We start from the raw sequence: 20,798 nt of genomic DNA on the forward strand, positions 1-20,798 counted from the left end.
CCAGGTCTCTTGGATTCTCCCTACATTCTAGAGCCTTAACTCAGGAGATTCTTCCAAGTAGGACCTTGAAGAGGTTTAAGTTTGCCTTGCTGAAGTCCATGGTTTAAATTCTACTTATTGCCCTGCTTCCTTCATGCAGGATCCTGAACTCTACCATCTTGTGTTTGCTGCAGCTGAGGCTGCCCCAAACCTTCACATCTCCAACTTTGTTTTTCCTTCTTTGTTTTTTAGGACAAGGTCCAACAGCCCACCTCTCTTCGCTGGCTGCTCTGCCACCTGTGTCAAAAAATTATGATCAGTGAACTGCAGGAATCTGCTGGATTGCTTGTGCTTAACCATGTTGTCTTCCCAGCAGATATGGGTGATTGAAGTCCCCCATAATAACCAGAGCTTGTTATCCTGAGGCAGCTTTAAAACTGTCTCTAGAAGGCCTCATCAATTTCCTCTTCATAATCAGGTGGCATGTGGTAAACACCCAGGACAGTGTCACCCTTGCTAGCTTGACCCTTAATGTTTACCCATAAGCTCTAGTTTCATTCTTTATCTCCACTAGGCAAAGTATGAAACATTCTAGTGGCTTTCTCACATGAAGTGCAACTCCTCCACCTCACCTTGATGGCCTGTCTTCCTAAAAAGTACATAGCCATCCATGGCAACTTTGCAGTCATGTGAGCCCTCCCACCATGTCTCTGTACCTGCAATGAGATCATGGCTCTGTGACCATACATATATCTCTAATTTTTTCTGTTTATTACCCACACTATGCATGCTCGTGTACAGACACCTCAGTGAAGTAATCAAGCATGCAGGTTTCCTATGAGGAGTGTAGACGAATCCACCATGGCCATACATGCCTTTGAGGTGGTTTGTCTTCTGGTTCTCACCTTGGGAGGCAGCTAAGGAATATCTGTTGCTGCTCTGGTTGGCCTGCCATATTACCCATTTGGATGCGATTCCACAGCATTGCCACTTCGGACCCCATCACCTGAGCCCTTCAGTTTAAAGCCCGCCTTACCAAGTTGGCCAGCCTACTGCCAAAGATTCCCTTGCCTTTTCTAGACAGGTGGATTCCATCCCTCTGTAAGAGGTTATAGTCATAAAAGAATTTTGCATTTTTGTGAAAGGCAAAACTCTTGCCATGACAACAGACACACAGCCAGGAGTTAATGTGCATTATGTGTCTCTGGCTGCACCCGTTCCTCCAACTGGTGGAATGGAGGGAAAGATGACTTAGGCACCAATATTGCTTACTTGTACCCCCAGGACTTTATAGTCTTCCTTGGTTCTACCTGGGTTCTGGCTTACACTGTTGTTCATGTACACATGAAAGAGTTGCTGTGGATAGTAGTCTGTGCTCTTGACAAGTTGTGTCACCCTCCAAGCAATATCTTGGATCTTAGCTCCTGGAAGGCTTGGGTCCCTTTCAGGCCAGCAGATGGGTCCTTCAGCGCCCTTTAACAGAGTCACCCGCTACAAGCACTCTTCATTTCTTTATATGGTATCCACTGTGTGCTAATTGTACAGTTCCTCCTTGCAGATCTTGCACATGAGTATCTATAGATGTTAAAGCTTCATATCTGGCTTTGGTTGTGACACTGGAGAGTGAAGACTGAGACAGAGCGTTGCTTTTGTGGGTCACCAGGGTCCAAGATGCCTCATTTTCAGTGGTGTCTGATATAGGAGCACGGTTCTGAAACTATCTCTATCTCAGCTCTTCTACTACTGCACAGCCTTTTAACTGTTGTCTGCAACTCAGCCACCTGATATATCAGATCATCAACCTGTGCACACCTTATGCAGGTGTTTACCTTTTCTCCAGGAGAAGGGTCTGGGCACTCATTGCAGCCTACCACCAATACTGAAGTCTCCTTCCTACTACAATTATGACTTTCATGGGAACGTATGTGTTCTTTGTTTACTACTTATTTACTCTTATTTTCCACTGAAAAGAACTATTTTTGATCCATAATGAAACAGGAAATTTAATTCAGTGTTTCTGCAGGGACTGAAACTAGATAAAACATATGGGAAATTAAATAACAAGCTGCATTCCTGAGTTTTGTGTCAATAACTTGATTAAAGGAGACCTGTCTGAGCATAACGGCATGCCTAACATTACTTCAGGTTATGTTTCTGACTGTGTCTGGTACTCCCTTCATATTTGTTGAAAGTGCCTTCTCTATCATGAATAACACTACTGTGATTGTGTGGCAATGTAAGTAAAAGCAGTGACAACATTAGGTTACATAAATAATTTTAGAATAAAATCATTATGTCATCTCTTTTAGCATGGGAAACTTTTAAAATGGAAGCAGAAAGTAGAAGTTCTCAGACTAGGAAATGATCAAAGGCACACTTGATGCTTGATTTTTACTTGTTTTCAAGGTCTTTTTACATGGGTTTTGGCAATCAAAATATTTTGTAAGACATATTTGTTACTCCACATGTCAGTGTACAAAAATAAAATAGTAAAATTATAGATTATGCCAGGTCTAATTTTTTCACAAAGCTGGGAGTGAAGAACACAATCTGGAAGGAGGAATCTCCTCAGTAGACATTTAAGGTACCATGGTTTCATGATTGCTGTCTGTCCTTCCTGATGATGAACCTTTAAATTCTATTAAAAGCAATACTATTTATTTTGTGGATACAGGTGGGCAAGGACATTGTGTATCATAAAAACATAAGTACTTATTAACGGCTTAGCAGACATAAAGAGAATCAGCAACTGACTCCTGTGATAGATTAGGACTACTGATTAATTGCTGTTGGGAAAGGGAGAGATATATGATATTCTTTCTATCTTGGCTTCACAGGAAACAGATGAAGGAATATTCAGATATAAGGAACAGAGGAAGGATTAGATTTAGCTAGGTTTAAATCCAGCTAGGTCTGGATTGAAATTTAGTGTCATGCAACAAAGCTTTCAATGAGAACCAGAGAGACTGGAGGTTTAACAATCTAGTTGTTTATACAGGTTTATGGAGTAAGAGAAATCAAGTGTCTTTCATTTAATGCTAGCTTAAATGAATATTTAGGCTATTTTCCTTTCATTTCTATTCAGTCACCCCTATAAACCTCAGATGCATTATCTGTTTTTTATTTAGTACATAAGTACCTTTATTTTCTATTAGACTGGTTTGAGAATGGTTTTAGTGTGGGGGAATCCGAAAGCATTTATTCTTTTTTTTCGGATGGCTATTCCAAAAACAAAAGCTTCATCAATCTATCACATATTCCTCCAGGTGTCTTAGTTGTGAAAAGGATTGCATCTCACTGCCTGTTTTTTTTGAATCTTGCTGCATGCGCTTTTCTGAGAGCATCTGTGAGGAAGATGTATCTTCTTAGTCTCCATTAGACAGAAAATCTCTCTATCCTGTGGCAAAATAGTAGGTGACATGCCTGAAGCCTGAGGGTTCAAAGGAACATGTAACCACTCAAGACAACAACCTTATTAACTAGATTAGGAGAATACTATGTGATTTAGGCGAACAATCACATATTATTAAATAATGCAGGAGACAACTAAAGCAACACTCATATTATTTCAAATGTGTCCATATAAAGTATGGAGTTCATACTGATTGTGTTATTACAAATCAGTCTGGTGAAAGTTTACCAGGAGAAAAAATAGAAACATTGTTACTTATTAATGCTTTGTATTTATGGAACAATCAATATAATCCACAGAAAGATTTTCCTTCTTAGGGCATTTTTTTAATAATTTCTCCCCGGCTACACCGTATGTGTAATTTGGCATACATTATTCATATGTGTACACATATCATCTACAAGATGGTGGTGGAGATGTAATAAATAGAACTAATTCTGTGGGGGGTTTGATTTAAATTCTCAACCCCAATAGACAGTATACTTTTAAATTGATGAATAAAGCCAGCAAATAAATATTGCCAAATGTGTAATTAATTATTTAATTTTCTCACACACATATGGACTTTCTTTCTACAAACTACAGTGGAACATGAGGGCAATATTTAATTTACAGTCTAATGGTAATAGGAAGGGTAAGGTTATGTATGTTTTGACCAAATAAACTGCAATCCTTGCTGAAAAGTGGGGTTTTTTGTTTGGGTTTTTTTTTAGTTGTTCGTTGGTTTGGTTTGGTTTGGTTTGGTTTGGTTTGGTTTTTTTCTCCCCCTAATTTTCAAAGATCTTGTTCTTGGTTTACATACAGTATAGACAGGTTATTTTTAGGTGGTTTAAAAAAGACAAGGGACGATGGTAAGGCTTTTCACTTTTCCATAATTCCTCATTCAGTAATTCTATACTGTTGATGAAAGAGACACTTAGTATTAAAGTTGAAAACAAGGTATATTATCTTAAAAGTGTTTTTTAAAAAAATCTTTAAAACCAGCCTAATTTTGCTGTATATTTAATACATTCCAGTATAACAGACAAACCTTAGTACCAGACACTAATTTCTGTGTTATTTCTCCTTAGAGTCCCAGCCAATGAACAACAGGAAAAGACGAAATGTAGAGCAGAAAGAAGCCAACACCAATAGCAGCATTACTGTATACTGCAGGAAGCAAGCAATGAGTTATGTGACATCCCAAAATAAAGTTGATACTAACATGTCACATTTCTATGTGCATATATACTTCAGCCTGGTGTGCAGGCACTGCTGCTTCAACCTGGTTTACAAGTATGTGTTTTGCTCTTTAATTAATGACCAATTTTATAAATTCAAGAGAAGAACATATGTATCTGGAATGAAGAATGTCTTCTTGTTATTTTCTGTGCCAGTGACACTGCCTAGACCATTGCAGGTTCAAGACCACAGAGCAAATTTAGTCTACAGTTATTAGAGTAAGTGCATATAAATTATTGTGTTAAAACTGTGAGCAGTTTCATTGGTGAGATAAAGTGAGCGATACGTAAATAGCAGTTTTGTAGCAATCATTTTAGTGGTACTCAAATTTTGTCAAGTGAGACACCTTTGTTTGAATCTCCTGCTCTTTGCAGGACAGATTAGTAATAAGGATTTTCTCTAAGGTATTCCTCCGCTTTAAAGTTGGTGTAACAGAGAAGGGAAATAAAAGGGCATTTTCTAACCAGTTAAAAGCAAATTTCTTACCTGTTTGTTTGTTTATTTTTAGATTCTACATATGTAAGATTAAATTGTTATGGTTGTAATTAGCTGCTAACCATGAGATTCTAAATGCCAGATTTCCAAATATTTTTTGTATTTTAAACTAGTAAGAACTAATTTTGACCAGCCTGCTTAAATCACAGGGTTCAGCATACTAATTACTTTGTTTTCTGCCACCAGAGCTGCAGTGGGTAAAGTATCTCTCAGAAGAGTTAAACAGCTCTGGCCCATGCAGAAAACATCACAGCCTCTGGTTACAGTAGCTCAAACTATTTACATTAAGAAAAAGTTGTTGCTTCTTCACTTGCTTATTGCTTCCAAAACCTATGAATAATTTTGTGTTTCACTAAAATTTACCCACTTTCAGTAAGGAATGCAAGCTTTTTTAAAAGCTATAAAGTACGGCAAGAACTGAAGAAAAGCAGGGCATGCAAAAACATAAAACATAAGATTTTGTTATCTAATTATGATTTCTGAGACTGGACAACAATTAAAGGAATATTCACTTTCTTTATGAAAAGGTCAGTGAGTCTGAAACAAATTGTTCCAAACCCCTTTTTGTCTGCCATTTGCATCCTCTTTTAATGTCCTTTAGGACTGCAATTCCTGCATGCATTGCTCCAAGGTAATTGGAAAAAAACATGGAGGGCAACTAATTATAGCAATGAGATTGCTTATTTTGGAGAATACTTTGAACTATATTCGAGTAGTGACCTGATATTACTCTAGAGTGCACAAGTACTGCCAACAACAAAAAAAGTATTCTTCAGATATTTAAGAAAAAGGTCTCTATTTCTAAATGTTCATACTTCATTAGCCTAAAATATTTTCTGATAAGAAGAAATTTTAATCCATGTGAAAACTAACTGTAGAGTTCTTTCAGGAAATCCAGCTTAGGACCCTGAAAATCCTTCAACAGGCCTCAAGAGTTTTCCACACGGCTGTTTTGAAATTGCAAAGGAAATGTGTAAAGGGTAGAAGTAATCAGATACTTGGCTTCTGACCTCTACATGCATTGCATGCCACATCACATCAGGATATCTTCAGAAAAATTTCACAATTAAAACGAAACAAAACAAACAAACCAAACCAGACAAACAAACAAACAAAAACCAAACTAAAAAACTCGCATAGTCTATTGAACAAGTTGTGGGTTGCAAAACCTACTTCTGTCAGAGCATTCAAAAGTCATTGGTAAAACAATGAAATGTTCTGAATCAGTAACTATATGAAAACACTTCTAGTGTTCAGAAAGCTTGCTGTCTAGAACTCTTCGGAGCAACGAATTAAATGAATACAAGATTTTTTCTTCAGTGTTTTTCTTGACTTGTTGATACTTGGCAGGACTCTTTAAGCATATTACACATTCTTTGAGGAGAATTTTAAACAATAAAAAGCATTCTCTCTCATCAGGGTTCTGATAAGTTTGTATCAGCTGCCAATAAAATGAGACTTCATGATTCAGGTTTACTGTCACTCGGTATGAAATCCAGCTCTCTCCTTGATGCAAAAAAGCAGAACACTTAACAAAGTACAGATAAATGAACATGAAGAACATAATGTGACAAGTTTTCAAAAACAAGTAGACTATCAAAAGACCAATTTCCAGAAGAAAAACAGTATCTGAAAGATGACCAATATTGACCATATGTTATTCCCCATCCTGCAGCCTTTATTAGAGACACTGAGGTTTTGGGGGTTGTTATGATTTAAACATAAATATTTTAAACTCTTTGTTTAAGTGTTGTAAATGAAGAATAGCTATTAAAATATCATTTTCTTCTTAGAGACTGAAGCTTTGCTTTTACTTTTTTTTCATTTTTTTTTTCTAGTAAGATCTCAGTCATAGCTGGACAGATGGAAAGGCCAATAGCAAATGTGCTGTGATTAAAAGTAAACTTTAATAGACTAATCAGAGTTTTAAATTGAACCATTCATCTGCAAAGAAAAGCATTATATTCATTAAGTTTAGCAAAAATAATATCAAACAAAAGTTATCTGTTGTAATAAAAATGTAACTATTTAATGTCATTATTGCAATTTGCCATTCATGATGAATTCATCTGAATAATATCTAAATAATACTACTTTTGGTTTAGCAATGTTAGTGGTCAAACTGTACTCATATCACATTATATGTTACAACATTGACAAATTGTTTCTATAATTTACTTTAATACTATAGTCATCTCATAATTTGCTTTAATACTATAGTCATCCCTCTGTCTTGAGAACCTGACATCTGCATATACAATTCTCTAAAGCTCTTCAGCACATTTACTTTACAGTATCTAACTGAAGAGGGACTTACTCTTCTGGTTTTGAGATTTCAGACCTGCTACCAAAATCTAAATACAGCATTGTCTTTCAAGAACAAAATCTGCAAGTATAGGGAGTATTTTCTAATCGTAATGACTATAACTTCAAGTTTCTTACTATAGGAGTTTTAGTGAGAAGACTGTCAGTGAGGTCACAAGACACATTCTTTACATACTTTGCATGACTGCCTGCATGTTTCGTGTGCAATCCACAGCTTCTCACTCTAACAATGAATATTGGATTAAGAAATCTTCCTTGAGAGTTTGTACCCAGGAATGTAAGCCTATGAGATCATTCTTTGCCTTGCACTGCTCCTTGATATCTGTCTCCTGGGTATCCTGCTTTATTGTTTGATCCCTTTGCATAGCGTAATGCAGGGCTGTCAAACTCATTTTCACGGGGGGGCACATCAGCCTGGTGGCTGCCTTCAAAGGGCCAGATGTAATTTTAGGACTGTATGAATGTACATTCAGCCCTTTGAAGGCAACCACCAGGCTGATGTAACTCCTGGTGAAAATGAGCTTGACACCCCTGGTGTAGGGAGTCTGATCATCTCAGCTACTTGCTAAACATACTAAACATGCAAAAGCTATTTTTAAGAAACAGAGCACAGCAAATTCACTCCAAATTTGACTGATGCATTCCATCTGTGGTAGTGGTCTGAACATTTGGGTGAGACTTGTCCACACAATATACACTTATGCAGAATCATCTCATTAAGGAGAATATGGAGGGCATTCAATCTTTTATTTAGTTTTTTTTGCCACTGAATGGTCTACAAAGATTATTAGATGTTGAGAATTGTATTTAAAGAATTTTATTTCAATCATGTTTCTTTTCTATAAAATTATGACTTTAATCAGTGCACCCCCTTTTAAAGTTTACTAAAATTTCACTTTCAAATGAAAGGTAACTGAAATAAATGTTTCTAATTCGAGATACTCTAATTTTGGAATAATATGGATTTCTTCAGTAAATGGTGACTAAGCAAAATGGACATTTACCTTATTCAGGACAATTCTGACAGACCTCCTAATTTAACTAAAAAGATTTTAATTTTTTCTGTTTCAACTTATTCAACATTTTAAAAATTGCCTTTCAGTTAGAAATGATCTTTCCTCTGGATATTCAATAATTTTTATTGTTTTACTTGGAAAGCTAAAACCTAAATGAAATAAGTCTGCTAAACAGATCTAATTCTTTGAAATTTTCCACGATAATATTAAAAAAAAAAATTGGTTCTCTCAAATCTTTATTGTATTTTAGTTCATATTTTGCATATCTAGACTGCAGAAAGTTACTTAAACATTCTGTATATGCATACTGCATGGCAATAGTTGGGTAGAGCTCTGTGCTTATACAAATACAGAAAATCTTCGAAAAGTTCTAATATGAATATGAATATGGTTTTTATTAAGGACAATATATTGCTCACTTCAGCAAAAAGTGAACTTCATCACTGAACCTCTTGCTCTAATTGCTTGTTATTATAATAATTTGAGTACTAGCCCATGGTTTGCCCCTTCCTTTATCCCATCAGCATCACTCTATTAATGAATGCCATCCTGATTTACCAGATCCAGCTCTTCTCCTTAGGGGAATTCTCACAATTTCTCTGGAAAATAATGCAGGAAGAAAGAACAACTTTTACCAATCTCTAGCATTTCCTTCAATTATGGTCTAATTTCTATTTGAAGATCCAATGTAGTATGAAAATAACAATATTGTCAGTAGCACATAAAATTTTCATAGAGATGCCCTCTTTTGTGCGTGAAGAGGGACTGTGCTGGATTAGTATAATGTTTATGCACTATTCCTTACACAACTGGATAAAAACTCACCTTAGGGCAATGCACAGACCAAAAGGAAAAACCAAACCAACACAACAAACAAACAAACAAAGCTGTGGTTAACTAAATAAATTACCACTTTTTCATCCTCAAAGTCTTACAGCTGTAAAAATAGAGATATAGCTAATTATCATTCTAAGTGTCAGAACTTTTAATGTATAATCAGTTTTGTGCTGTTTTGACTGAGAATGGGTTAATTTTCTTCATGCAGTTAGAAACCTTACTTTTTCACAGCTAGCGTACTCATTATTTCGACTTAGTTTGAGAACAAGAAAATAACACCCCAGCACAGAGTTAATGTTTTTAATTGCTCTGGTCTGAGAGCAAAGGACATTCTGAGCGCTCTGCCCACAGGTGTGAAGAATTGAGGAAGGGGGACATGGGTGGGGCAGAGCTTGACTGACTAATCCAGACTAATCAATGAGTATTCCATCCCATTAGCACCATGCTTCGTATATAAGGAGAGCTGGGACCTTCCAGTTGGTTCTTCTCTTCCCCTCTCTCTCTGGGGTGTAGCCAGGGGAGTTTCAGTCAAGACATTTGGTCTGACTTTTTGCCATTTTGCAGAGTCTTCTGAGCTTTTCTGCCTTTTCCTCTTTTTTTTTTTTTTTTTTTCCTCTCTGTGGGACTGGCTGTGGGACCAGGTGCTGTTTCCTGGGACTGGCTGCTCAGCATGTTCGTGAAGAATTGCCTTGAGTATCTTTTATTTCTATTATATATATATTTATTAATAATGTATTAGTATTTTGTTATTTTATTAAACTGTGTTTATCTCAATCGAATTTTTTCCCTTCCCTTTTGATTCTCTCCCCTGGTGGTGGGGTAGGGGAGGATGTAAGAGAGCGGCTATTGTGGTTGTATTGCTAGCTCGGGTTAAATCATGACAAATTTATATAACAAATAAGACAGCTCTACGTGTGAGATGGAAACCTAGAAAAATGGTTGTTGAAGAAAAATGCTCCATTTTGGTGATGAACAGTTTGTTTGTGTCAGACAGTTGTAGTCTAACCAGATAAGATGTAATTCCAGATGAGAATTTTCATGAAAACTGTAGCTGTAATTGAGTTCACAACAGTTGTCTGCTGTTCTTAAATGAGATTTTTACAGTTACCATGCAAACAGTCCTCCTATTCTTAGTGAGATTGTGGAATAACGTAAGATCATTTTTGACTTTGGAGAAATACAGAAGTCAAAAAAATCTACAAGAAGGAGCAAGATTTTTTCTTTTTTTCTTTCCTTTTTCTTTCTATATTTTATTTTCTTTTAAAGCAAAATTGCCTAAAATTAAGCCAGATCCTATCTCTGTTGGAAATCTAACATGTGGCAGAAGACCAGCAAGCTCGTAGAAGATTTTTAGAAGAAAGACATGCCAGGGTGATGCTGCCCCTCAATAGGAGGTTTTTTTCCTGTTTGAGCACAACAATCAACTCTGTCAGTACCTTGTTGCAACTGAAATTTTCTAGGAAGAGAAATATATTTTTTTTTCATATATAATGTATGAGCCTACCTAAAGTAATAACTAATATTATTTTTCCCCTTTTTCCTTTTTTTCCCCCTTTTTCCCCCACTATTTTCTCTTGCTAGCCTTTTTCCTTTCCTTTTCCTTTTTCTTGCAAATCTATATAAAGAGCAATGTTCAAAGTATTAAATCTGAGAACTATATCCTATCATAAACACGTTTCTATTTTATATTTAGCAATCAGTTGTTTCAGACCACAAAGTAGAGCAATTTTCTTTAAAACCTAGTTTATTACTCTACTACGTCTCCTTTTTGTGGAAAAGTGCACTTTTTTCTCCTGCACTAGCGTACAGGAGAAACTAAAACACTTGGTTTTGATTTCATAGTGCAATCCCACATTCATATCAGCCGTCTTCAACTTAAACACAGGGCTGAAGAATCACAGAATCACATAGAATCACTGAACGGTGAGGGTTGGAAGGGACCTCTGGAGATCATCTAGTCCAACCCACCTGCTAAAGCAGGTTCACCTAGAGTCAATTGCACAGGAATGTGTCCAGGCAGGCCTTGAATGTCTCCAGAGAAGGAGACTTCACATCCTCTCTGGGCAGCCTGTGCTCTGTCACCCTCAAAGTAAAGAAGTTTCTCCCCATATTCTGATGGAACCTCCTGTGCTTCAATCTGTGCCCGTTGCCCCTCATCCTATCATTGGGCACTACTGAAAGATGTGTGGTCCCATCCTCTTGACATTCACCCTTGAGATGTTTATAAACATTGATGAGATCCCCTCTCAGACTTCTCTTCTCCAGGCTGAACAGACACAGCTCTCTCAGTCTTTCCTCATAAGAAAGGTGCTGTAAGTCCCTAATTGTCTTTGTAGGTGTCCACAGGACTCCATCCAGTAATTCCTTGTCATTCTTAAACTGGGGAACCCAGAACAGGACCAAATACTCCAGAGTAGAGGGGGAGAATTACTTCCCGTCACTTGGTAGCCACAATTTTCTTAAAGCACCCCAGGATATCGTTTGCCCTTTTGGCCACAAGGGCACATTTTTGACTCATGGTCAACCTGTTGTCAACCAGTACTCTCAAGTCCTTCTCTGCAGTGCTGCTTTCCAGCAGGTCCACCCCTAACCTGTACTGGTGCCTGGGGTTATTCTTCCCCAGGTGCAGGACCTTACACTTGCCCTTGTTGAACTTCATCTGGTTCTTCTCTGCCCAGACCACTCCAGATGTCACTGAATAGCAGCACAGCCTTCTGGTGTATCATCCAGTCCTCCCAGATTTGTATCATCAGCAAACTTGCTGAGGGTACACTCAGTCTCTTCATCCAGGTCATCGATAATCAGGTTGAGTAGGACTGGATCTACTACTGACCCCTGGGGAACCCCACTAGCTACAGGCCTCCAATCAGACTCTGCACCATTGACCACAACCCTCTGAGCTCTGCCATCCACCAAGTTTGTGAACCTTCTCATTGTGCACTCATTCAAACCACACTTCCTGAGCTTGCCTAAGATGATCTTGTGGGAGACAGTGTCAAAAGTCTTGCTGAATATATACCGCTCTCCCCTCATCTACCCAGCCAGTCATACCATCACAGAAGGATATCAGGTTGGCCAAATGCGATTCCCCCTTGGTGATTCCAGGCTCACTACTCCTGATAAACTTTTGAAAAAAGGAAACTTCTACATGCTTGAAGATGAAATCCAGAATGAGTTTTTCCATTACCTTCCCAGGGATGGCAGCGGGGCTGACTGGCCTGTAGTTTCCTGGGTCATCCTTTTTGCCCTTTTTGAAGACTGGAGTGACATCGGCTTTCTTCCAGTCCTCAGGCACCTCTCCTGTTCTCCATGACCTTTCAAAGATGATGTAGAATGGCTTAGCAATAACATCTGCCAGCTCTCTCAGCACTCATGAGTGCATCCCGTTGTGGCCCATGGATTTGTGCATGTCCTGTTTGTCTAAATGATCTCTTAGCTGATCCTCCTCAACCAAAGGAAAGTCTTCCTTCTGCCAGACTTCTTTCTTATCTCTGGGGTCTGGGATTCCTGAGGACTGGTCTTAGCAGTAAAGAAAGAAGCAAAGAAAGCATTCAGTTACTCCGCCTTCTCTGTATCCTCAATCACCAGGGCACCCTCCTCATTCAGTAGCAGACCTGAATATTCCCTAACCTTCCTTTTGCTGCTGATGTACTTGAAGAAGCCCTTCTTGTTGTCCTTGACATCCCTGGCCAGATTGGCTTCCAAATGGAGCTTGGCCTTCCTCAACGCATCCCTGCATATCCTAACAGCCTCCTCACACTCCTCCCAGGTGATCTGTCCCTTTTTCCACATTACAGAGACATCCTTCTTTGACCTGAGTTTTGACTAGAGTTCCTTATCCATGCTGGCCTCTTACTCCCTTTACCTGACTTCTTGCTCATAGGGATGCATCGTTCTTGAGCTTGGAGGAAGTGAGGTTTGAATATTAGCCAGCTCTCTTGGACCCCTCTACCTTCTAGAGCCCTGTCCCATGGGATTCTTCCAAGCAGGACCTTGGACCTTGAAGAGGCCAAAGCTCACCCTGCTGAAGTCCATGGTTTTAGTCCTACTTACTGTCGTGCTTCCTCTGCACAGAATCCTGGACTCCACCATCTCATGGTTGCTACAGACGAGGCTGTCCCAACCATGACGTCTCCAACTAGTTCTTCTGGGTTTTTAGGACAAGGTCAGGCAGCATGCCTTTCCTCATTGGCTCCTCCACCATCTGTGTCAAAAAAGTTGTCATCAATGATCTCTAGGTGTCCAGGATCTCCTGGACTGTCCATGTTTAGTTGTGTTTTCCACCCAGCAGATGTCAGGGTGACTGAAGTCTCCCACGAGAACCGGGGTATGTGATTATGAGTCTCCTTCGGGCTCTCTGTACAAAGCCTCATCAACTTCCTCTTCCTGATCAGGTGGCCTGAAAACAGTTAGATTGAGTTAGGGAGGTGGTGGCGAGGGGGGAATGGGGGGCGAAGGAGAAAGAAAAGAAGAAGAGCATATTTCAGACACCTGGTTCCAAAGTCCAGCAAGAATTAGTGACAGATTTACACTTTTCCACTACCTTAATTCTATCCTCTTGCATACCCGGTCTGCTCCTGATTGCGACAAAAAGGCTGTGAAAGAAAGGATATGTGATTAGGCAACATACCCTGCTTTGTAAGCTATTTACCATAGGGTTACGATTGAACACGTAGCTGTAACTTGTTTCCTGACATTTCAGTAATAGATTCTGAAGCTTAATAATGCAGTGTCAGACACAATTTTAAAGTAATTATAAATAATTAACTAAAATACTACCTGGAATTACTAAAATAATACCTGGATTGACACTTTTCACTGGTGGCTATTGTGCACTCACTGGAATATATGAGAATTAGGACAAGAAAAAGGACTTTGGTGGCATGTATTTGTCATTGGTCATAAATAATGACATGGGAACTTTTCAAATAAGTGTGAGAATCTTTCAAAATTTCTTTGTTTTTAAAGGTAACATAAGACTATTATCAGCTAGTGCAAAGGACGAACAGCTGGGTCGGAACACAATACAAAAAACTTCTTTGGTTACAAAATATTCAGAGGTGATTTTTCTAAGTGTAGTATTTCCTGATAGTGATTTTGTTTACTTTTTAACATTTTTGTACCTATATTTTAAGAGGTTTCTTTACCAGAATTTGGTTTAAGACATTTGTGATCAAGGACTAGAAAGCTGCAAATTCTCTCAGTCAGTGGTGAGTGAGCAAGGAGCTCAGCGGCAGTTACGGTAAGTTCTGCCACAGAATGTGGATCAACTTAAAAAGAGGGGCAGAACTGGTGCCAGACAAACCTGCGGCCAGGCAGAGGGACCACCTGGAAATGGGCTGATCTCACATGAGAGGCTGAAGTGATGAGGGAGTTGCCAAGAGATTGAAATGGCGCCTGGGGAGTGCAGGTGACCAGGAGTGCAGGCAACCAGGCACAGCGAACAGGAACGAAGCAGTGAGAGAGGCAGTTTGAGCAGAAAGGCAAGGATAGAGCAGGGAGGACCCTGCCACTTCAAACAGAGGCTGCGACCTGTGTCCCCTCCCAACAGACGGGATGAGGGATGAGTTAACTCCAGACGCGACACGCGCCCTGACTCAACAGATGAGATCAGGTATGAGTTAACTCTGGGTTAATTCTGCACAGTTTATGTGAAGTGAATGGCAGACAAACACTCCAGGGGTCCAATTCAATTATGAGTTTTACTAAAAATACATGTTGGAATACTAGTTACAGCAAATAGTGGCTTGGCAAAAGTATTTTATGATATCACAGAACTTATCAACGCATTAACAGCAAAAGGCCTTCTACGAGCAACGTATTGGCAACCATTAGTAGCTATAATACAAAACTTAACAAGAAGCCAACAGCAGAGCTTAAGATGATGTTACTCTTCTATGTTCGAAAGGAAAAAGACAGAAAGAGAGTAGTAGAGAGGGAAGGAAAACTACGGTATAAGAGATAGGGAAAGAGAGTAATATATCACTACTCACGGAAGGAGAGACAAAGAAATAGGGATATAGAAAAAAGGAGAGAAGGAAAGAACAGAGAGAAAGGAAGAAAGAAAAGGGTGAAGGATCCAACCGCTTTTACGACTCTGCAGGGTGGATGATGAGACTTCTGTGATCGTCTATGGCCTCTGGGGTCCCACGGTGAGGACGCTGGGGTTTGTAGTTCAGGAGCGCAGCGTCCTCAGGTGTCTGGTCCGGTTCCCGTGGTGAGGCTGGTGTGCGGAGGGTCCTCAGGGTGGTGGGTTCCCCTGCAGTGCTGTCTTAGGTGAGCTTTTTTTATAGCTCTCCCAGTAAAGGAAAGTCTGGGGGGAAGGGGTGATTGCGAAAGATCGACAAGTCCCGGGACACGTTGAAGGGTCTCAGCTTTTCCCCTTTGTGTGCCAAGCTGGGTATATCAGAAGATGGAGCTATGTGCCCTCCAGCACATCCCCCTCCTCTGGTATAGGCCAGCAGGCCTGGGCTGTGGCTCGTTAGCTCATCGTTGATATGTAAATCACAGTTCATCCTATACTGAATGTGTCATCTCCTGAATCCTGGGGCTGAAGGAGCTGGTTTTGCCACAATGTTTTCAGCCACGATCCATATCAATACACAACAACCTGCTAGCAAGGAACTAAGTACAGCAGGAGGCATGGTATCCACCTGGAGAAGAGCAGTGCCTTCAGTATCCCTCATGGTCCCTCTGGCTGCAAGAACTGATGCAGCCACACAAACTGAGCTTGGGAGGGAAGATACAGTTGTTCAGGTCCTGGGCTGCAAAGTGTGCCCCAGTTTCTCCTCGGGGACTGATGGCAGCAGTGAGCTCTCCTGTGGACAATGTGCCCAAGTGAAGGAGCTGCTCAGCCTGGTGACAGAGCTTCAAGAGGAGGTCTCTGGGCTGAGGAGCATCAGAGTCAGAAAAGGATACTGACTGGTGAACTTGCAGTCTACCATCCCTGATGGAGAAGTGGAGACCAACAATGACATCAGATGCAAAAGACCCCTTACCCTCTCGCCACAAGGCGGTAAGGGGTGACCCAGAAGATGGGGGAAAATGGAAATGGGTTACTGCTCTGGGTGGAAGACAAACACACCCTCAGCCTGCCCCACCTTCCCAGGTGCCTGTATACAACAGGTATGAAGCCCTGGAATTGGATAGGCAAGCAGCCGATGCTGCTGATGAAGACCCTTCTGGGAAGGAGGTATCATCTAGGCAACCCACGTCCCACATGAAACCCATCAAACCCATTAAAACCTCACATGTAAAGAGATAAAGAAGGGTAATTGTCATAGGTGACTCCCTTCTGAAGGGAACAGAAGGCCCGACATCCTAACCCGATCAAACCCACAGGGAAGTCTGCTGCCTCCCTGAGGCCAGGGTAAGAGATGTGGTTCAACAATGCCCTAGGCTGATTACTAGCCACCATTGTTTTTTAATGTTGGCAGCGAAGAGATAGGAAAAAGTAGTATTAAGCAAATTAAAAGGGGTTTCAGACCTTTGGCTCAGGTGCTCATGTTTTTTTTTCTCCTGCACCCTTTCAGTAGCGGGCAGGAAGATAGAATGGAACAGGCAGGCTCAACCAACCAACACATGACTCTGTGACTGGTGTCATCGATGGAACTTCGGGGTTTTTGACCAGTCAGTCCTTTGCCAGGTCTCCCGACACACAATGGAATGTGCCTCTCACAGAAGGGGAAAAGGGTGTTTGCTCAGGGGCTAGCAAGGGTGATTGATAGGGTTTTAAACTATATTAGAAGGGGGATGGGGGCAGTCCCAGGCCAGTCAGTGATGAGCAGCAGGATGGTACACACAGCTTGAGAAAATGCTTGGCAGCGAGATTCCTCGGACTGCACCATGAAGTGAGGGGCACTATCAACCACACTTGAAGTGCTTCTACACTAATGCATGCAGCATGAGGAAAAAGCAAGATGAGCTAGAAACCGTGGTTCGGTCCCAGGGATGTCATATTATTGGTATTAGCAAAATCTAGTGGGATGAGTCCTGTGACTGGTGTGCCGTGATGGACAGCTACAGGCTATTCAGAAGGGATAGGCAGGGTAGGAGAGGCAGTGAGGGCTGGCACTGTATGTAGCAGAGTGGCTGGGTTGCATGGATCTGGCAGTTGGTGATGGCAAAGTTGAGAGCCTCTGGGTAAGTATTAAGGTCCAAATAAAGTGGATGCTGTTGTGGGTGCCACCCAACCGGGATGACACCACTGATGAGTTATTCTTTAAGGAGCTAAACAAAGCCTTCAAATCATCTGCCCTTGTCCTTATGGGGAACTTCAACCTGCCCAATATCAACTGGGAATATCACACAGCTGGCACCAACAGGCCCAGAAGATTCCTAAAGCATCTGGAAGATAACTTTTTGGTACAGGTACTAAAGGAAATGACCAGGAAAGGTGCCTTCTCAGATTTTATTCTCACTAACGGAGAAGGTCTTGTGGGAGAAGTGGGAACTGGTGGCTCCCTTGGCCACAGTGACCACAAAGCAGTCAGGTTCAAAATCTTTGCTAATGGGTGGAAAACTGCCAGCAAGACCTTAACACTAGGTATGAGGGGAGCAGACTTCAGGCTGCTCAGAGAACTACTTAGTAAGATTCCCTGGGAAGACGCTTTTGAAGGTGTTGGGGCCCGTCAGTGTTGGTCATTTTATAAGTATCACCTACTAAAATCACATGACCGGGCAATTCCAAAATGCCAAAAATCTAGCAGGTGAGGCAAAAAACCAGCTTGGTTGAGCAGAGATCTTCTTGAAATACAGTGAAAAAAAAAAAAAAATGTTCAGTGGAAGCAAGGCAGGCAACATGGAAGGACTACAGAGATGCTGCTAGCCCTGTAGGGAGGAAATATGTGTGACCAAACCTCAATTAGAATTGAAGCTGGCCAGTACTGTGAAGAATAATAAAGGCTTTTAAAAATATATTAATGTAAAAAGGCAAACTAGCAATAACACTGGCCCTTTACTTGATGAGCATGATCATCTTTTTAACAGGAACATAGACAAAGCTGAGACGTTTAATGCTTTCTTCACCTCGGTCTTTAACACTGATGATGGACTTGAGGGCCCCCATAACCCTGGGCTGGAAAACCGTGGTTGCAAGAATGACGAATTCCAAATCAATCCAGAACTTGTAAGGGATCCGCTACTCCAGCTAGATCGCTACAAGTTTATGGGCCTAATGGGATTCATCCAAGGGTGCTTAAAGAGTTGGCTGACATCATAGCAAGACCTCTCTCCAAGATCTTTCAGCACTCTTGGGAACCTGGACAGATCCCAAATGACTGGAAGCTGGCAAATGTTGTACCAAGCTACAAGAACGGCAACAGGAATGACGCTGGCAACTAGAGGCCTGTCAACCTCATTTCTGCTCCCAGCAAAATCGTGGAGAAAATTGTTCTGGGAGTTGTTGAAAAACATCTGGACGACAATGTAGTCATTACTCCCAGCCAGCATGGGTTCAGGAATGGAAAGTCTTGCCTGACCAACTTAATTTTGTTCTATGACAAGACTACCCACGTAGTTGGCCAAGGGAATTCTGTCAATGTGATCTTTTGGGATTTCAGTAAAGCCTTTGACACTGTCTCTCACCGTAACCTCCTGGAAAAGATGGCCAGTACACTACTGGGTAAACACATAATGCAGTGGGTGAGAAATTGGCTGATGGGCCAGGCTCAAAGGGTTCTAGTAAATGGGGTTATGTCGGGCTGGCAACCAGTCACTAGCAGCGTTCCACAGGGATCCATCTTAGGGCCAGCACTCCTCAATGTCTTTATAAATGACTTAGACTCAGGACTTGAGGGATTCCTTAGTAAATTTGCTGATAACACGAAACTGGGAGGAGCTGTTGACACTCTTGAGGGCAGAGAGGCCCTGCAGAGGGATCTGAGCAAATTGGAGAACTGGACAATCACCAGCCGCATGAAGTTCAACAAATGCAAGTGTGGATTTTGCACCTGGGACACGGCAACCCTTGCTGTACATACAGACTGGGGGATGAGATGCTGGAAAGCAGCTCTGCGGAGAGGGATCTGGGGGTTCTGATTGATGGCAAGTTGAACATGAGCCAACAGTGTGCTCTAGCAGCCAAGAGGGCCAACCATGTCCTGGGTGCATTAAGCACAGTATTGCTAGCCAGTCGAGGGAGGGGATTGTCCTGCTCTGCTCTGCACTGCTGCGGCCTCACCTGGAGTAGCGCGTGCAGTTCTGTGCGCCACAGTATAGAAAAGGTATTAAGCTACTGGAGAGTGTCCAGAAGAGGGCTACGAAGTTGCTGAAGGGTTTGGAGGGGAAACCCTATGAGGAGCAGCTAAAGACACTTGGTTTGTTCAGCCTGGAGAAGAGGAGACTTAAGGGGACACTTCATCATGATCTACAGCTTCCCAACAACAGGAGGAGGAAGAGTATGTGGCAAACTCTTCTCTTTAGTGACCAATGACAGAACCCGAGAGAATGGCAGGCCGATGTGCCAGAGGAGGTTTGGGTTAGACATTAGGAAAATGTTCTTCACGTGGAGGGTGGTGGAACACTGGAACAGTCTCCCCAGGGAGGCAGTCGTGTCTCCAAGTCTGAAAGTGTTCAAGAAGAGACAGGACAATGCCCTCAGACATATGACGTGAACGGTGGGGTTGTCATATACAGGGACAGGATTTGGACTCAATGATCCTTGTAGGTCCCTTCCAACTCAGGACGTTCTATGATTCTAAGAATTTGTACTGTTCTTCAATTATCATCATAAAGAGAAGAGAAACACAGTGACATGATACATACGAGAAATACTAAAAATAAGCCTATTTAGGGAGAAAGTTTAAGTTATATCTTATCGTAGTAATCTTTAAAGTTTTCTTTTTCTGTACTGTCTGCCCTACTCAGAAAAACATAAGCATATACTTATCTTCAAATCATAACATTGCAGGTAAAATATAGTTGAACATTATTTTAGAATAATGATGTCTTCCTGAATCTAAGCAAAAAAAAAGTTAAATCTTCCTCACATCAAACAAATCACCAGCCACTTCTAGCATCAGTCTGAAATGTTACTTTCTGAATGCTGTCCCTCATTTCCTGTAGCAGTGTACCTATTTGCACTATTTGGAAATAAGGACTCTCAGTAGTTCTTGAAGAATTCAGGTCTTTGGTTGCACTTCCTGTGAAAAAATGATATAATGGAGAAATCTGAGATTACCCATGTCCCAGAAGTTTAGCGGGTTGTAATGCTAAGTGAAATATATTTCTTAAGCCATTATATTCAGTAGAAAATAAGATTTTTTTGAATGTTGGAAAACACACAGTGAACTTCTTGTAAAGTGTGTATCCAAATTGTATCATAATTAGGAATTGCACCACAGAAGAAGTCTCTATGATTATTGCTCTTGCGAACATCAGTGTAGCTTGAGAGTAAATTATTTTTAGCTGAAATCTCTCCAAAATTTGCAAAATTTAAATGCAAAATTGAATTGTATTTAAAGAAATTCATGTCACTAACAGTGAGTAAGAATGAAGACTTACAAGTAAATGTC

This window comes from Caloenas nicobarica, chromosome Z (genome assembly GCF_036013445.1).
Source record: "Caloenas nicobarica isolate bCalNic1 chromosome Z, bCalNic1.hap1, whole genome shotgun sequence".
Taxonomy (NCBI): Eukaryota; Metazoa; Chordata; class Aves; order Columbiformes; family Columbidae; genus Caloenas; species Caloenas nicobarica.